Raw genomic sequence first — 14,275 nt, forward strand, 5'->3', positions numbered from 1 at the left:
CATAAACATAGGCAAAATGAGCCAGCATATGATCCAACATCCGATTTTTAAGGTTGGTCCATTTTCTTAGATAATGAGAAATCGACCATCCTGAGTATCTCGGTGATCCTTGATATACTCCAGCACTTGTGACTTGTGGCTTGCCATCAGTTTTGTTGAAAATTTTTAGTTTTGCCGGGTACAGCAAAGATAATTTATATCCATCGGCAAATAGGGTTTTGCATACTGGTGAAAATTCTCTTCTTTTCGCTGAAACTGAAGCTGAGTAGTATTAAAAGAGAGCAAGCTTATGGCCATCGTATTGCAGTTCTTTTGTTTTCCTGTATGCTTCTAAGACCATGCTTTTGTCTGCAAAGTTGAGAATGCAAAAAATTACCTGTCTTGACCGGGTTGTGGAATCTTTTAAAGGCGGACCCAATCCTGTGATAGTGTTCAATCTGAAATGGTGGTGGTGAGAGAGGTAGTTGAAGAGCTCGAGGTAACCAATCCATTAGAAGATCTTCCAATTCTTTACCTTTGACTGTTTCCGGGACCCCAATGAGTCTCAGGTTGTTTGTTCTACTGCGATTTTCTAGATCTTCCACTTTGTCTGCCAGAATGGCGATTTCTTTCTGTTGCATGTCAATGGTATTTTGTGCTTTGTCTAGGTCATCCTCTAAGGATGATATGCAATCTTCTGCTTCTGTTAATCGTTGTAGGTGATTTGTTACTTGTAAGATCTCCGATATGGATTATTATATAGGAGCCAGTTTTTGATCTAGCAGGGGTCCAAGAACTTGAATTGGGTCTTCCGCATTAGGCATTTGTGCTTCAGATTCTGCCTCCATTAGTTGTTGATCCATTGGTTTTTTGGTCTTTCGGTTTGGATCTGTTTGTTCTCTGTGGCTTGGTTGTAGTGTGTCCCCAAGTATTTTTCCATATCCAAAAAGACAGGGTGGAGGATAGAGAAAATGTTATGTATGTCCAACCAAGATTTCTCTCACATTCTCTAGATTAAAAGCAGAGTTGAACTTTGTCACTGTGGTATGTTGTTAAAAGGACCTAGATCGCTGATAAATTAGTTCACGGGTGTGTGATATAGCAGTTTTTCAAATATTATGTAACAGAACATATGTGTAGTCCTTTATTCAAATAATTAGCGTTTTGGTGTCCCGCCAAGATATTAATTCCCAAACAATAGGCACAGCTTCAAGGTAGATAAAATATAGTGGCCTTCTTGAGAAAATGAGAAATGCGTAGGTAGGCCTGTCTCTACTGAACACAGTCGGGTTTATAGGCTTTTATCCTTATGTGTAGGAGTGTAAATTAACCCCAGCTTCCCTTGTAGGCCCAGGGTTGATAATGTCAAATTGGTCTAAACCTGTTCGTATAGCATGAACTATACGTGTTACACCACCAGGATATTTTATCTGGGAAAGATGAGGCCATTATCTATGCCTTGAAAAGACGCAGCCTAGAGAAAAGGCTGGAGCAATGGCATCCCTATTCGATACGCCTGTCCAACTGCGCAGTTTGACCTCTTGATTATGCGCGCCGTGCTTGGGAACTGGAGCTTGTTTTTTTTTTAAAATGTGTCCACCCGTGACCGGACTCACACTTAAGATGATCTGGCGTGTTACAGCACCTGATGTTGGTAAACTGTGTCTCCGACTCTGTTGCGCAGTGTAATTTCCGATCCAGGTTTACAGGATGGGAATGGCTGCAGGGACTTCTAGGGTTGCAGCAGAGAGGGGGAGCCGAATCGTGCAGGTATTTCTTCTCCTCTCAGTTTATCCAGCGTCGCTGATATATTTATAGCCTTTCCGTTACTGCCCTTTTAATATGTATTGGCATTAGCGATGCTGAGCTCAATCTAAAAAGCAGCCAGCTCTTGGGCCCGCCCCCCGGAAGTTTAAGAATAAAGACCATCTCTCTATACCACAATAAACTTGGACCAGCAGTTGACAGAAGGTCTCACTTTAAGTTACCTCCTCCACTCCCCACAGGCAATTATCCCAACTACCTTATAAGAAAACCCTTTATTCATAGACACATACCATGTATGGCACTCTGTAAAATGCAGAATTCTCTTATCTCCATTTCTCCCACCATACCTTACATGGATAGGAAATACTGAAGTCCCTATGGGTCTAAAGCCCCCCTTCCTGAGACAATGGTGCACACAAAGCCCACAGTCCATACAATATATACTTAAAAATGAGAATACAGTACTCCCTACTAGAAATAAAAAAGACATTCCCTTTTATATCCTCTCATACATTATGTTTACAAATTCAGAATTTTGCATATAATATAAAAAAAATTACACCAAATATGAAAGACAATGGCAAAACGATCAACCTCCTATATCATCATCATTTATTTATATAGCGCTGTCAAGATACGCATCGCTTTACTGAAGTTATAGCAAACAGGGAATAAATGGTGGATAACAAACAAGGATTACAGAGTACAATAGGGTTAGAAGGACCTAGAGATTAGAGTTTATAAACTAAAGGTTAGGGTACCTCCTATATATACCAGACATAGGGTTGCCACCTTTCCTGGGGGTAAAAAACGGCCTTCCTATATATTTATCTTTTTTCTCTATTAATAACATTGGGATCAACCATAATTTTTACCGGCCAGGCCAGTAAAATACCCGCCAGATGGCAACCCTAACCAAACAATTAGATCACTCATAGAAGCTGATACGAGCATCACAACTACAGGTATAGGACATGTTATCCAGAATGCTTGGGGTCTAAGAGTTTTCTGGATAACAGATCTTTCCATAATTTGGATCTTCAAACTTAAAGGGGTTGTTCACCTTTGTAACAAATTGACCAATCTAACAGTTCACATAAATAGAACAAACTTTGCCATAGAAATAGTTAATAGAAAAAGTACAGTTGAAGAGATATTTACCTCAGAAGTTTCCCTGTACTAATCCTTCAGTTCCACATGGACACAGTGCTTGGAGGGGGCCACTGACCCCCAAAAACACTACAGTCACTACTCCACTTCCTTATATGACATCACACATTGTACTGGCCGCTAACATAACTCAGATTGCCTGTGTCTGCTGTCAATCTGTCACTACGTCCTGTGCTGGGTTGTGCTGGGGAACTTGAGCAGCATTCAGGTACTGAAGAGAAACTGTTACAAGTTTGTGAGAGGGAGGGGGAGTGTGGGCTATGTGCTGCAGAGACGTGAACTGTGCAGATGATTGAGATGTGTGCAGATTGGGGGATCTTTATACCTTAAGTGTACTAGAAAATCATGTAAACATTAATTAAACCCAATAGGCTGGTTTTGCCTCCAATAAGGATTAATTACATATTTGTTGGGATCAAGTAAAAGCTACTGTTTTATTATTACAGAGAAAAAAAGGAAATGATTTTTTAAATTTTAATTATTGTATTATAATGGATACTATGGGAGATGGCACTTGTACTTTCCAGAAATATATTATTTGGGAGTGGGGGGCAATGTATTATTTTGTGGTTTTACCCTATAAAAAATCATTATTCAGCAGCTGACATGACTTCCAGGACTATTTGTTTGCGCTTGAGGCTTTCCAAATGAGTTGAATTTTTGTGCATAAAGTAAAATATTTTTTTAGGTATCCCTATATCATGAAAAAATTAAATCTTTTTTTTGTTTTGGTATTTAGAGCTCTAAATCTTGTTCCAAAAGTGGAACACTGAAACACTCGGTCCGATCCGACGCAATCCAACAAAACGCAGGTGTCAAGCCAGATGCTCTGGAAATAAGGTAAGAGAGAGAAATGTACGATGAAGTAGCAGCGTTCATCTGGCACGACACGACTGTTGCGGCGTCTGCATCCTACAGTCGTGTCGGACGAACGATACAACACCATCCAACGTTGCTGTTACTTCACTTGTTTTCTGTTGCATCCGACTTGACGTCTGTGTTTTGTTGGAGCGCGTCGGTTCGGATCGAATACGCTCATTTAGTTCTACATTTAGGGTTGCCACCTCATCCCTTTAAAACCAAACACTATGGAATCCACAGTCTGCATGGCTAATTAACAAATCATTTAGATGCATGGCTGCACATAAATCAGTTCAGTCTGCAACATGCATCTAAATGAATTGCTAATTAGCCATGCAGGCTGTGGATCTAATATGTGTTTGGTTTTAAATGGGTGAGGTGGCAACCTTACTGTCACTAATTGATGTGTAAGTTACCTAAGTTTCTAAGTAAGTCAGTTCTGGTTTTGTTGCAATTTTGTACATAACTGACATTATGCTTAATGCCAAAATTATTAAAAGATAAAAGTATAGAAAAGCTGATATTTATTCCCAAAAAAGGTTGCACCCCTTTGGCACTCCATTGTGATTGTTTGTTGTAAGGCAGGTTTTTTTATATGCTGCGTCTGTTAACCTCTGCCATTACAACTGAGTAATCAACTAATGATCATTCAAATTATGTGACTGGTTACAGTGCACAAACAACCAATGAATAACTAGGAGGAGGGCAGTATCAATGTCCAATAGGAAACAAGTAAGGGTAAAGCCTGGGCATGATGATGTAATCATATAGAAAGTTCTTGGTGTGTCAGGTTTGAAATAGGCCACTCCCATCCCTTCAGAAAACTGGTCAGAGTGACAGGAGAAGGACAGGTATAAAAATTAGCTTTTACAATGGCATTTTTACTTTTTGTTATAGAAAATGATTTTTCTAACACATTGAGAGCATTTTTAGTGATTTCATAAGATTTGTACATTGAAGGTGATCAACCCCTTTAAGTCTACTAGAAAATCTTGAAAACATTAAATCAACCCAATAGACTGTATTTGCTTTCAGTATCATTATTAATTATATCTTAGTTTGGATCAAGTACAAGGTACTGTTTCAATATTACAAAGAAAAAGGGTAAACCTTTTTAAAAAATTTTATAGTCTATGATAGACTAAAGTCTAGGATATATAGCCATAGATAGAATAACTTCACAGTATTTGGTAGGTGCTGATATCATGGTACAGGCATCAATTGCTTTACAGTTTATCTATTACAAAGAAAAAGGGTAAACCTTTTTAAAAATTTTGAAAGTGTATGATAGACTATAGTCTAGGATATATAGCCATAGATAGAATAACTTCACAGTATTTGGTAGGTGCTGATATCATGGTACAGGCATCAATTGCTTTACAGTTTCTTCAAATACTTGTATCCTTTAGAGGTTACTCACACAATCTTAGTTGTAGCGTTCAGACCACCCCAGAGCTGTTTCACACTGTCTTGGTGAACAATTCCCAATGCTTGGCAAACCTTACAGTGGTGTCTTTCTCCAGGAACGACTATTCCTGAGCCTAAGCTGTTGAGTACCGGTATCCTGGCAAAATTTAGACCTCAGGGTATGAATACTTACTAGACTCCTTGTTGGAGCCTTGTTGGCTACCCTAGTCCTGCCTCTCACCCCTAGAGCTAGCTATTGCAAAACTTTCTACACCTGTTGGAAACTACCTCCATTCCAGGCCCCTCAGCATCACCTCCTCAAGCTATTGGGGGCCAGAAAATTAAAATTTATATTTATTTTTATTTGCAGGTAAAACAGACAGAGAAAAGAAATGTCTACAAACATGGTTCTATGTCTGCAGTCACAGGGCATGTCCCAGCCTGCAGAAATGTTTAGGCACTTAGAACAAACACATTTTCATTTGAACCGTACAACATATAACAATAAACAGTTTTGAATTACACCTTTATGAGTACTGTCATATTGATGTCCTGATCATTAAGATGGTAGGGGTCGTGGCAAAATAAACACCAAGGTGGGTAAGAGGTGGTTACAGCGAGGATACAAGTTACGGTTCCGTTGCTATTATGTCATCCCTTCTTGTATGGGTGGAAGAAAGGTTAGGCTATTAGGGGGGTAGTACATTTCTGTAGGCCATCCATGGCGTCCAAATTTTGTAAAATTGTTTTTGGGAGGCTGTATGTAAGCTAGTTTAGTTTTAACCATTTGGAAGTCCAGAGTCGGGGATTTCCAGGAAAACGCTATAACCTGTTTAGAGGCTGAAAAAACATGAGTTATTAATTTCCTGATATGTTTATTGCCTCCAGGAACTCTCTTATGTATCAAGGCCTCCGCTGGGTTTTTCCTGAGTGACAGACCGGTGACATTTGTTATTAAAATGTAGATGGGTATCCAAAATCTGGCAGCTTTGGGACATTCCCACCAAACATGCATGAAGCTACCTCGTTGACCGCAATTTCTGAAGCACAATGGGAGCTTGTTGGGTACCATTTTGCCAGTTTGGCAGGTACTAAGTACCATTGGTGCAATATTTTTTGAGAGGTTTCTTGGATTGCTATGTTAATTGAGCAATGTGTGGCATCTTTAATAATATCCAGCCATTGGTCTTCTTCCATACAAATCCGAAGGTCTTTTTCCCAGGTGGCTACAAACCCAAGTTGTTTCAAGGGAGTTGGGTGGTTTAATTGATCATATAGGATTGAAATGGTCCTTTTGTGGGGGAAGTCCTGTAAACACATTTTTTCATATATAGTCGGGTTCGGGAACTTTTTTTCCTTCCATAAGGAGCTTATGTAATGTCTAATTTGGTGGTAATGTAGAAATTCTCGTCGTGGGATATCATATTTGTTTTGTAGTTGTTGCCATGTTATAAGTTTCCCAGTTTTAGTCAGTGAATGTATAGAGAGTAGATCATTATCGGACCTCCATTGATAAGAACCTTTTTGGGACCCTGGAGGAAAGTCAGTGTTCACTTTGAATTGTGTCGCAGGTTTATGGGGGGGGGGGGCAGAGACCTTGGGCTGTGATTACCTTATTCTAGATTTGTAGTGAGTGTGAGATGATAGGGTTAGTGCCATTTTTCCTGATCTGTGCTTTGGTCCATAAAAGCTTTTTGATGGAGCCCTCTGTAAGTGTTTCCTGTTCGATTTGCACCCATAGAGGGATATCGGTCGAGTGATGCCAATTGATAAATAAACTTAATTGAGCCGCATATAAATAGTTTTTCAGGTTGGGAATTCCCAGGCCACCCTTGCTTCTATGCCTAGTTGCTGTAAGAAAGTTTATGCGAGCCTTTTTCCGGTCCCAAACAAATTTATTGATAGCTTTTTGAAGGGAAATTAACATTCCAGTAGGAGGAGAGATTGGGAGTGAACGGAAGAGGTACAGTAGGTGAGGCAATGCTGACATTTTAATGGCAGAAATCCGTCCTAGCCAGGACAATTTTAAGTTGCTCCAGGAAGTGATCATCTTTTTTTTTTTAAAACAAAACTTTTTTATTGATTTTCTTTTAACAATACAACACAGAAATAAAGATGGGGGGGAACAGATCCGCCTGGGGTTCACTCATATTTATCAGAATATGCATACAATTCTCAGGTAGGTATTCGCATTTTAATTCAATCTCAAGCATTTAATTCGTTGAGGCCTTCAGCCTCAGTCCATGGCTGCCAAATTTTCCCGAATTTCTCCGGACAGCCCCGTGTCAGGTAGGTAAGTTTAATCATAGGTAAAACATTATTAACTTGACATTTCCACATTCCCAGCGTGGGTACTCTAGGCCCCATCCATCTCATAATAATACACTTTTTTGCGTAATATAGTAGTCCTCTAATGAGAAGAGTCATATACTTGCCCACAACCACTCCCTCCAACACCCCCAACAAACAACAGTGGGGAGACAGCAATTAGGGATGTAGCGAACTGTTCGCCGGCGAACTTGTTCGCGCAAACTTCGACCGTTCGCGTCCGCCGAATGTTCGCGAACGTCGCGCGACGTTCGCATTTTGAGTTCGCGTTCGATTCGAATACAAATCGTTCGACCATTCGACCATTCGAATTCCTTCGACCGCTAAAAATCGAACGATTTCCATTCGTTCGAACGATTGTAAGCATTCGATCGAATGAAAAGCATTCGATCGAATGCTTCGATCGTTCGATTCGAACGATTTTAGCGGGTGTTCGAAGTTCGCGAACTGTTCGCGAACGTTCGCATTTTTTGCCGGTGTTCGCGAACGGCGTTCGCGAACACCAAATCGGCAGTTCGCTACATCCCTAACAGCAATGGGGGAAGGGCCAGCTGCTATGATAGGTAGGTTGTGACTGCTCTCCAAAAGTTTTGTATATGGGGACATTGCCAAGTCATGTTTAGGAAGTCTGCCTGATCCGTCTGACATCTATGACAGTTGCTATTATCCCTTTTACCAAATCTGTGAAGTTTGGTGGGTGTCAGATAAACCTGGTGTAAACATTTGTACTGTATTAGTCTATCCCGGGAGGACACCAGAAAACGGTATAAGTTGCCTCCTCCCATTGGTCTTCTCCCAAATCCCCTAGTGTATCTCGCCATTTAAGGTAGGTTCGGTGAAATGGGGCTGTTCGGGCTCGGACTAGCAGCCCGTAGATCTGAGATGTGAGCGTTGCCGGCGTCTCAGAGCTTACAAGCCTCATCAGTGGATAGTCCTCAAATACTAATGACTGAGATCGGAATTGCCTTGTAAAGGCTTCTCTGAGTTGAAAATAGGAATGAAGTCTAGGGTTACCCGGTATCATATTACCCCTGAGGGTCACATATGGGATAAACGTGTCCTCTACCAGCACATCCTTTAGTTTTTTATGCCCCCTAGTGGCCACTCTTGAAAATTGGGAAGGTCCACAAAGTGTATAAGATTAGATTTCCTCCAAAGTGGTAGGTTTGGGGATAACAGTGGGGGATCTACTCCCGTTATAAGTAATGCTGACGTCCAGGCCTTGTGCATTGTTGTTATTACCTCCAAATCTTTAGGAATGTCCATTAGTGTTCTATATGGGTCATTTTGCATGGCTTCCAAAGAACCCAGAAATGAGGCCTGGAGTTGCATGTTCGGGTTTTCCGCACTAGGCACAAGCCACCAGTGAACATAGGCTGCCTGCGCCGCCAGGTAATAAGCCCTAAGATTGGGCAGCGCCAGTCCCCCACTATCCAGTGGCGCATATAATGTCTCTTTTGCTATTCTAGGGGCCTTATTGTTCCATATAAAGGTCAAGGTGACCTTCTCAATGCTTTGGAAGAATTTGTTTGGTATATGCACTGGAGAATTTTGGAACAGGTACAAAAATTTGGGAAGAAATACCATCTTAAATAGGGCCACTCTTCCCAATAGCGTGAGTGGTAAGTGCTGCCATGCCGCTACCATTCTAGTGAAGTGTTGGGTTGCTGGCTCTAGGTTTAACTTACTAAAATTAGCTAAGTTTTTGTGTACTTTAAGGCCTAAATATTTGAATGTGTCCACAACTCGAAGGTCTTGTCTAGGAGATGCCGTTTGAACAGGGTGTAGGTCTAAAGGAAAAAGTACAGATATCTGTAGCCCAGAATGAGTCCCGTGTTCCTGTATGATTTCCATAGCTGCCGCTAATGACGGCCCTGTGTCTTGGAGGTAGAGAAGCACATCGTCCGCATATAGGCAGATTTTCTCCTCAAGAGTCCCAATTTCTAATCCCTTGCAAATTTGTGAAGCTCTAATTTTAGCGGCTAGCGGCTTTATTGCCATTCAAAAAGCAGAGGGGATAAGGGGCACCCCTGTATTGTACCCCGCTGTAGCTGTATAGCCGGAGATAGGACTCCATTCAACCTGATTCTGGCTGTTGGGTTGTGATATAGAAGCTTGAGCCAAGCGATGAATTTAGACCCTGTGCCATACTTGGCCAAAAGCTCCCATAAATAAGGCCACTCAACTGAGTCAAATGCCTTTGCCCAGTCTATGGATAAGATAGCTCTACTACCCTTGTTTATATGTGGGAGCTGTATATTGGCGTATAGTCTCCTGATATTTATATCCGTGGCTTTTTGTGGCATAAACCCAGATTGGTCTGGCTCTATAAGGGTAGTAATGACCTTAGTCAGTCTGGTGGCCAAAACCTTTGCCAGAATTTTTGCGTCTACGTTAAGCAATGATATTGGCCTGTACGCTTCACATTGGGCCGGGTGCCCTGCCTCTTTTGGTATAACCACTATAACTGCTTCCTGCATAGTTTGGGGGAGTTGGCCTTTTGTTTGGGCATCAGCTAGAGTATCATGTAAATGTGGGACTAGGGTCTTGGCTTTTGCTAGATACCAGTCAGCCGGAAACCCGTCTGGGCCAGGTGTTTTATTTGGGGGCATGTCATGTATTGCCAGTGCTAGGTCATAGTGAGAGATTGGGGAGTCAAGATAAGCTCTCTGTTGGGGGTCTAGAGAATTCAGAGGTATTCCTGTTAGATTTGGTCCTTAGAGACCATCAGTCTTGTTGTATATACAGTAGTGCGGCATAGTAATTAGCAAATTCCTGTGCAATTCCCCAGGGGTCATTGACTTCAGTATTATCTGGCCTTAATAGCCTTGGTACCGCTACCGTTTCAAGCAGGGAATTTGGCAAGACGTGCCAGTGGAAGTGATCATCTTTAAAATCCTCTGGGATGTTTTGTTATAGTTGCTTGGTGATAGAGCTTTGTAATCCTTATGGATATGAACCCCTAGATACTTTATACTAATCGTTCGCCATTGTAGTTGGAAGTTAATTTCTAGGAGTTTGGCTGTATGTTGGGAGATATTAATATTGAGTGCTTCAGTTTTGGTTGCGTTAATTTGGAGACCTGATATAGTTCCAAAGTGTTGAAGTCCGTTCTATAGAAACGGAAGGGATGACATAGGGTTTGCAATTGTGTGCATAATATCATCAGCATACAATACACTTTTATAATCAACATTACCAACCTTGATGCCTGTTATTTTGGGTTGAGCCAGAATTGAAAATTTGGGAGAACAGAATCCCATATGGTGTACAGTTGCCGTGGGGTGGGTGTAAAGTGCCTTAATTACATTAAGGAAAGGAGTTGGAAAACCACAACTTGTTTTTTGTAAATATATCCATGATACCGTGTCAAATGCTTTTTCTAGGTCTAAAGACAGAGAGGGAAAATGTCCTATTTTCGCTTGATAATTCTGCGTATGTTATCTGAGATTTGCCGACCTGGGATGAAGCCAGATTGGTCTCCATGAATCAAGGATCCCAACATGAGATTCAATCTGGAAGCCATGATCTTTGCTAGTAGTTTTATATCTAGATTCAGTATAGATATTGGGCGGGAATTTTTACAATTGGTGTGATCTTTTTCTGGTTTGGGGATCACTGCTATGCGGGAGGTAAGGGTTTCGGGAGGAATTTATGTTCGCCTTGTAGGATGTCGTTAAATAGTTTTTGTAGCCAAGGTAACAATGTAGAAGCAAATGTTTTGTAGTATTTACCAGACAGACCATCAGGACCCGGGGTTTTCTTAATTTTTAGGGTTTTGATAGCCTGTTGTATTTCCAGGGGATCTATGGGTGTGGATAAGCTCTCAATCTGTGCTTCTGTCAGGTGTGGTATTTTATGCTTTCCAAGAAAGTCATCAATTTTCCGTTTCTCAACTGTACCTCGATTTTTGTAAAGTGTTTGATAATAGGAGGCAAATTCCTGAACTATTTTAAGAGGATTTGCTGTTAGATGGCCATTTTTGGTTCTGATTTGGGTAAATGGAGAGTGCAGAAATTTATTAGAGAGGCGACGGGCTAATATGGTGTCTGCTTTGTTTGCCTTTTTCAAGTATTTTTGTTTTACCCACTGCAATCGCTTGATCTCTTTTTCCGTTAACAGTAAGTTTATTTGGGTTCGTAATTTGTCTTTTGAGTCGGAGATCCCTGGGATGTAGTTTAAGGAGGTCCTCTTTATTTTGTAGTTGCGTGGTGAGGTTATTCATAGTTTCTTTCTTTGTTTTCGTTAGTCTTGCTTTAAGTTGTATAAGTATACCCCTAATATATGCTTTATGAGCTGACCACAAGGTGGGACTAGTGATATCTGCGTGGCGTTGGTTGTAAAATAGTGTTTTAGTTTTTGTTCTATAGTGTTAGTTATTTGGGGGTCTGATAAATAATCGTCAACTCTCCAATTATAGAAATGTGATTTATTAATTAGGTTAGACAGGCAAACTAGTACTAGTGAGTGGTCAGACCAGGAACAAGAGCGTATCTGGGAGTGCATTATCAAGGGAGTTAAGTGTTGTTGTATGAGGACCATGTCTATTCTGGAAAAGGAGTTGTGAAGAGAGGAAAAGAACATGAAATCTTTTTGTTGAGGGTTACATTCTCTCCAAGCGTCGACATATCCATGCTTATCTAGTAATTTGGTAAAATAATGTGAACCGTGTGCCCTTTTATTTTGGGCTTGCTGTGCATGAGTTTGTCTATCTATATGAGGATTAAGTACCTCATTAAAGTCACCCCTACTGTTTTCTTCTAGCAGTGTGAAAAAGGATTTATAGAAGGTAGATTGATTATCATTTGGCCCATATACCACCGCTAGTGTGACAAGATAGTTACCCAGAATTGAAGACTGTCAGCCATTGTGTTTCGGGCTGTTTTGCCATAATGGTGAGATGGGGTGAATTTCATTGCTTTTTGATGGGGATGGAGGAGTCGGAGAGGTGCATGGCGTTCCGGATAGCTTAAGATGGGTCAGAAGCTCCAGGCCATCTTGAGGAGTAAGGATTGAGTGTTGATGATTGTGATAAGAGAAAGTTAGTTTGAAGGGATAGCCCCATCGGTACCGGATCCGGTGAGAAAGCAGTATAGTTGTCACTGGTTTTCATTAGTTTCCGACGTTGTATAGTTGTGGATGCTAGATCTGCATAAATGGAGCACTTGTGGCCTTTGTATTCTAAATTAGGTGCTGACCTGGAGGCGATCATAATTGCTTCCTTGGAGGTGAAGTAATGGACCCTCGCTATAATGTCCTTCGGAGGGGCACCCTGCAATTTAGGCCATAGGGCCCTGTGGACTCTGTCCAAAATCAGTTGGTCTTGGGATAACTCTGGCACGAGTTCCATTAGCAGCTGTGGAATCTCAGAGTGTAAGTCTTGTATGGCATCAGGTAGACCCCGTATTCTGATATTATTGCGGCGTGACCGGTTCTCTGAGTCCTCCATGCAGTCATGCAGCTCCTCCAATTGCTTTTGTAAATCAGCGATAATTTGGTCGTGAGTGTTAACCTTATTTAATACTTCGTCCACTTTATCCTCCACCGCCTTTGTACAGTTTCCCAGGTCACGGAGCTCTTGCGACACATGGTCTGTTATCCGCGTTGCAACCGCAGTCAATTCTGTTTGCAGAAGTTGTTTAAAGCGGCTGATTAGCACTGCGTCACCGGAGTAAGCGGGCGTAGGTTCAATGTCCTTTTTTTTTTTTTTTAAAGAAACCCTCACACCCACAGGCTTGTTACAGAACTGCCAGGAAAATACTTGGATAGGGAAACATCTCTCCCTCACAACTGTTAGCTGTCCATAACCCTATAAGTGTTTCAACAGAAATGTAACAAGAGTCCTAATTACTTTGTCCATTTTTAATTTCATTAAGAATGCAACTTTTATAAATTAGGTTTAGCCAATAACCCAATCTCACGGTAAAGGAGTGACCAGTGGTGTTCAGCTATCTGGGTTATGCATGTATGTAGTTAAGTATGTGCAAAGAGGAAGGAGAAAATAAAAAATAATTATGCTCATGGAATAGACACATGTGTTACAGTAGGGTGCTCAGCGGGATATCAGTATCTAACATTCAGGACTAGGTGCGTCATGCTATTATTTTTTTTTTAGCAAAACAAAATATGCAAGCAAAAACACCCAGTGACCCTAATGCATTTGGTGTAAGAAAAAACCCCACTTACTCCAATGCATTTGGAGCACAAAAAACTACCCACTAATTCCATTGCATTTGGGTGAACAAAAAATACACGCATTTCAATAGACTTCAATGCATTTGCCAAATCTTTGCCATTTTGCAAAAATTTACTGAAGTTTTGGCAATTTTTAGGCCAAAACTGGGCCATTATTTTATTTATCATTATTGCATTATTTTTCGTCTGTCTACACAAATAAGGAACCAGTTAATGAAGGTTTCTTTCTTAATAGTCCCAATTCTAGTTATTCATCTAATGATGCATTGTTCACACATGAGCAAATTCAAAAGAGACTAGAACATGTTAAGATAAACAAAGGTCCGGGCCAGATGTTATTTTTCCCAGGTTACTTAGCGAGCTTAGCTCTGTGATTGCCAAACCTCTTTACTCAATTTTTCAGGATTCATTGAGGTCTGGCAAGGTGCCGAGAGAATGGTGAATAGCTAATGTGGTGCCGCTATTCAAAAAGGTATCCCGTTCTCAGACTCAAAACTGAGGTCAGTGGTAGGAAAGCTTTCCAAAGGGTTAATAAAGGATAAGATACTGAACTTGATAGCAAATCATA

Source organism: Xenopus laevis, chromosome 8L (genome assembly GCF_017654675.1).
Source record: "Xenopus laevis strain J_2021 chromosome 8L, Xenopus_laevis_v10.1, whole genome shotgun sequence".
Taxonomy (NCBI): domain Eukaryota; kingdom Metazoa; phylum Chordata; class Amphibia; order Anura; family Pipidae; genus Xenopus; species Xenopus laevis.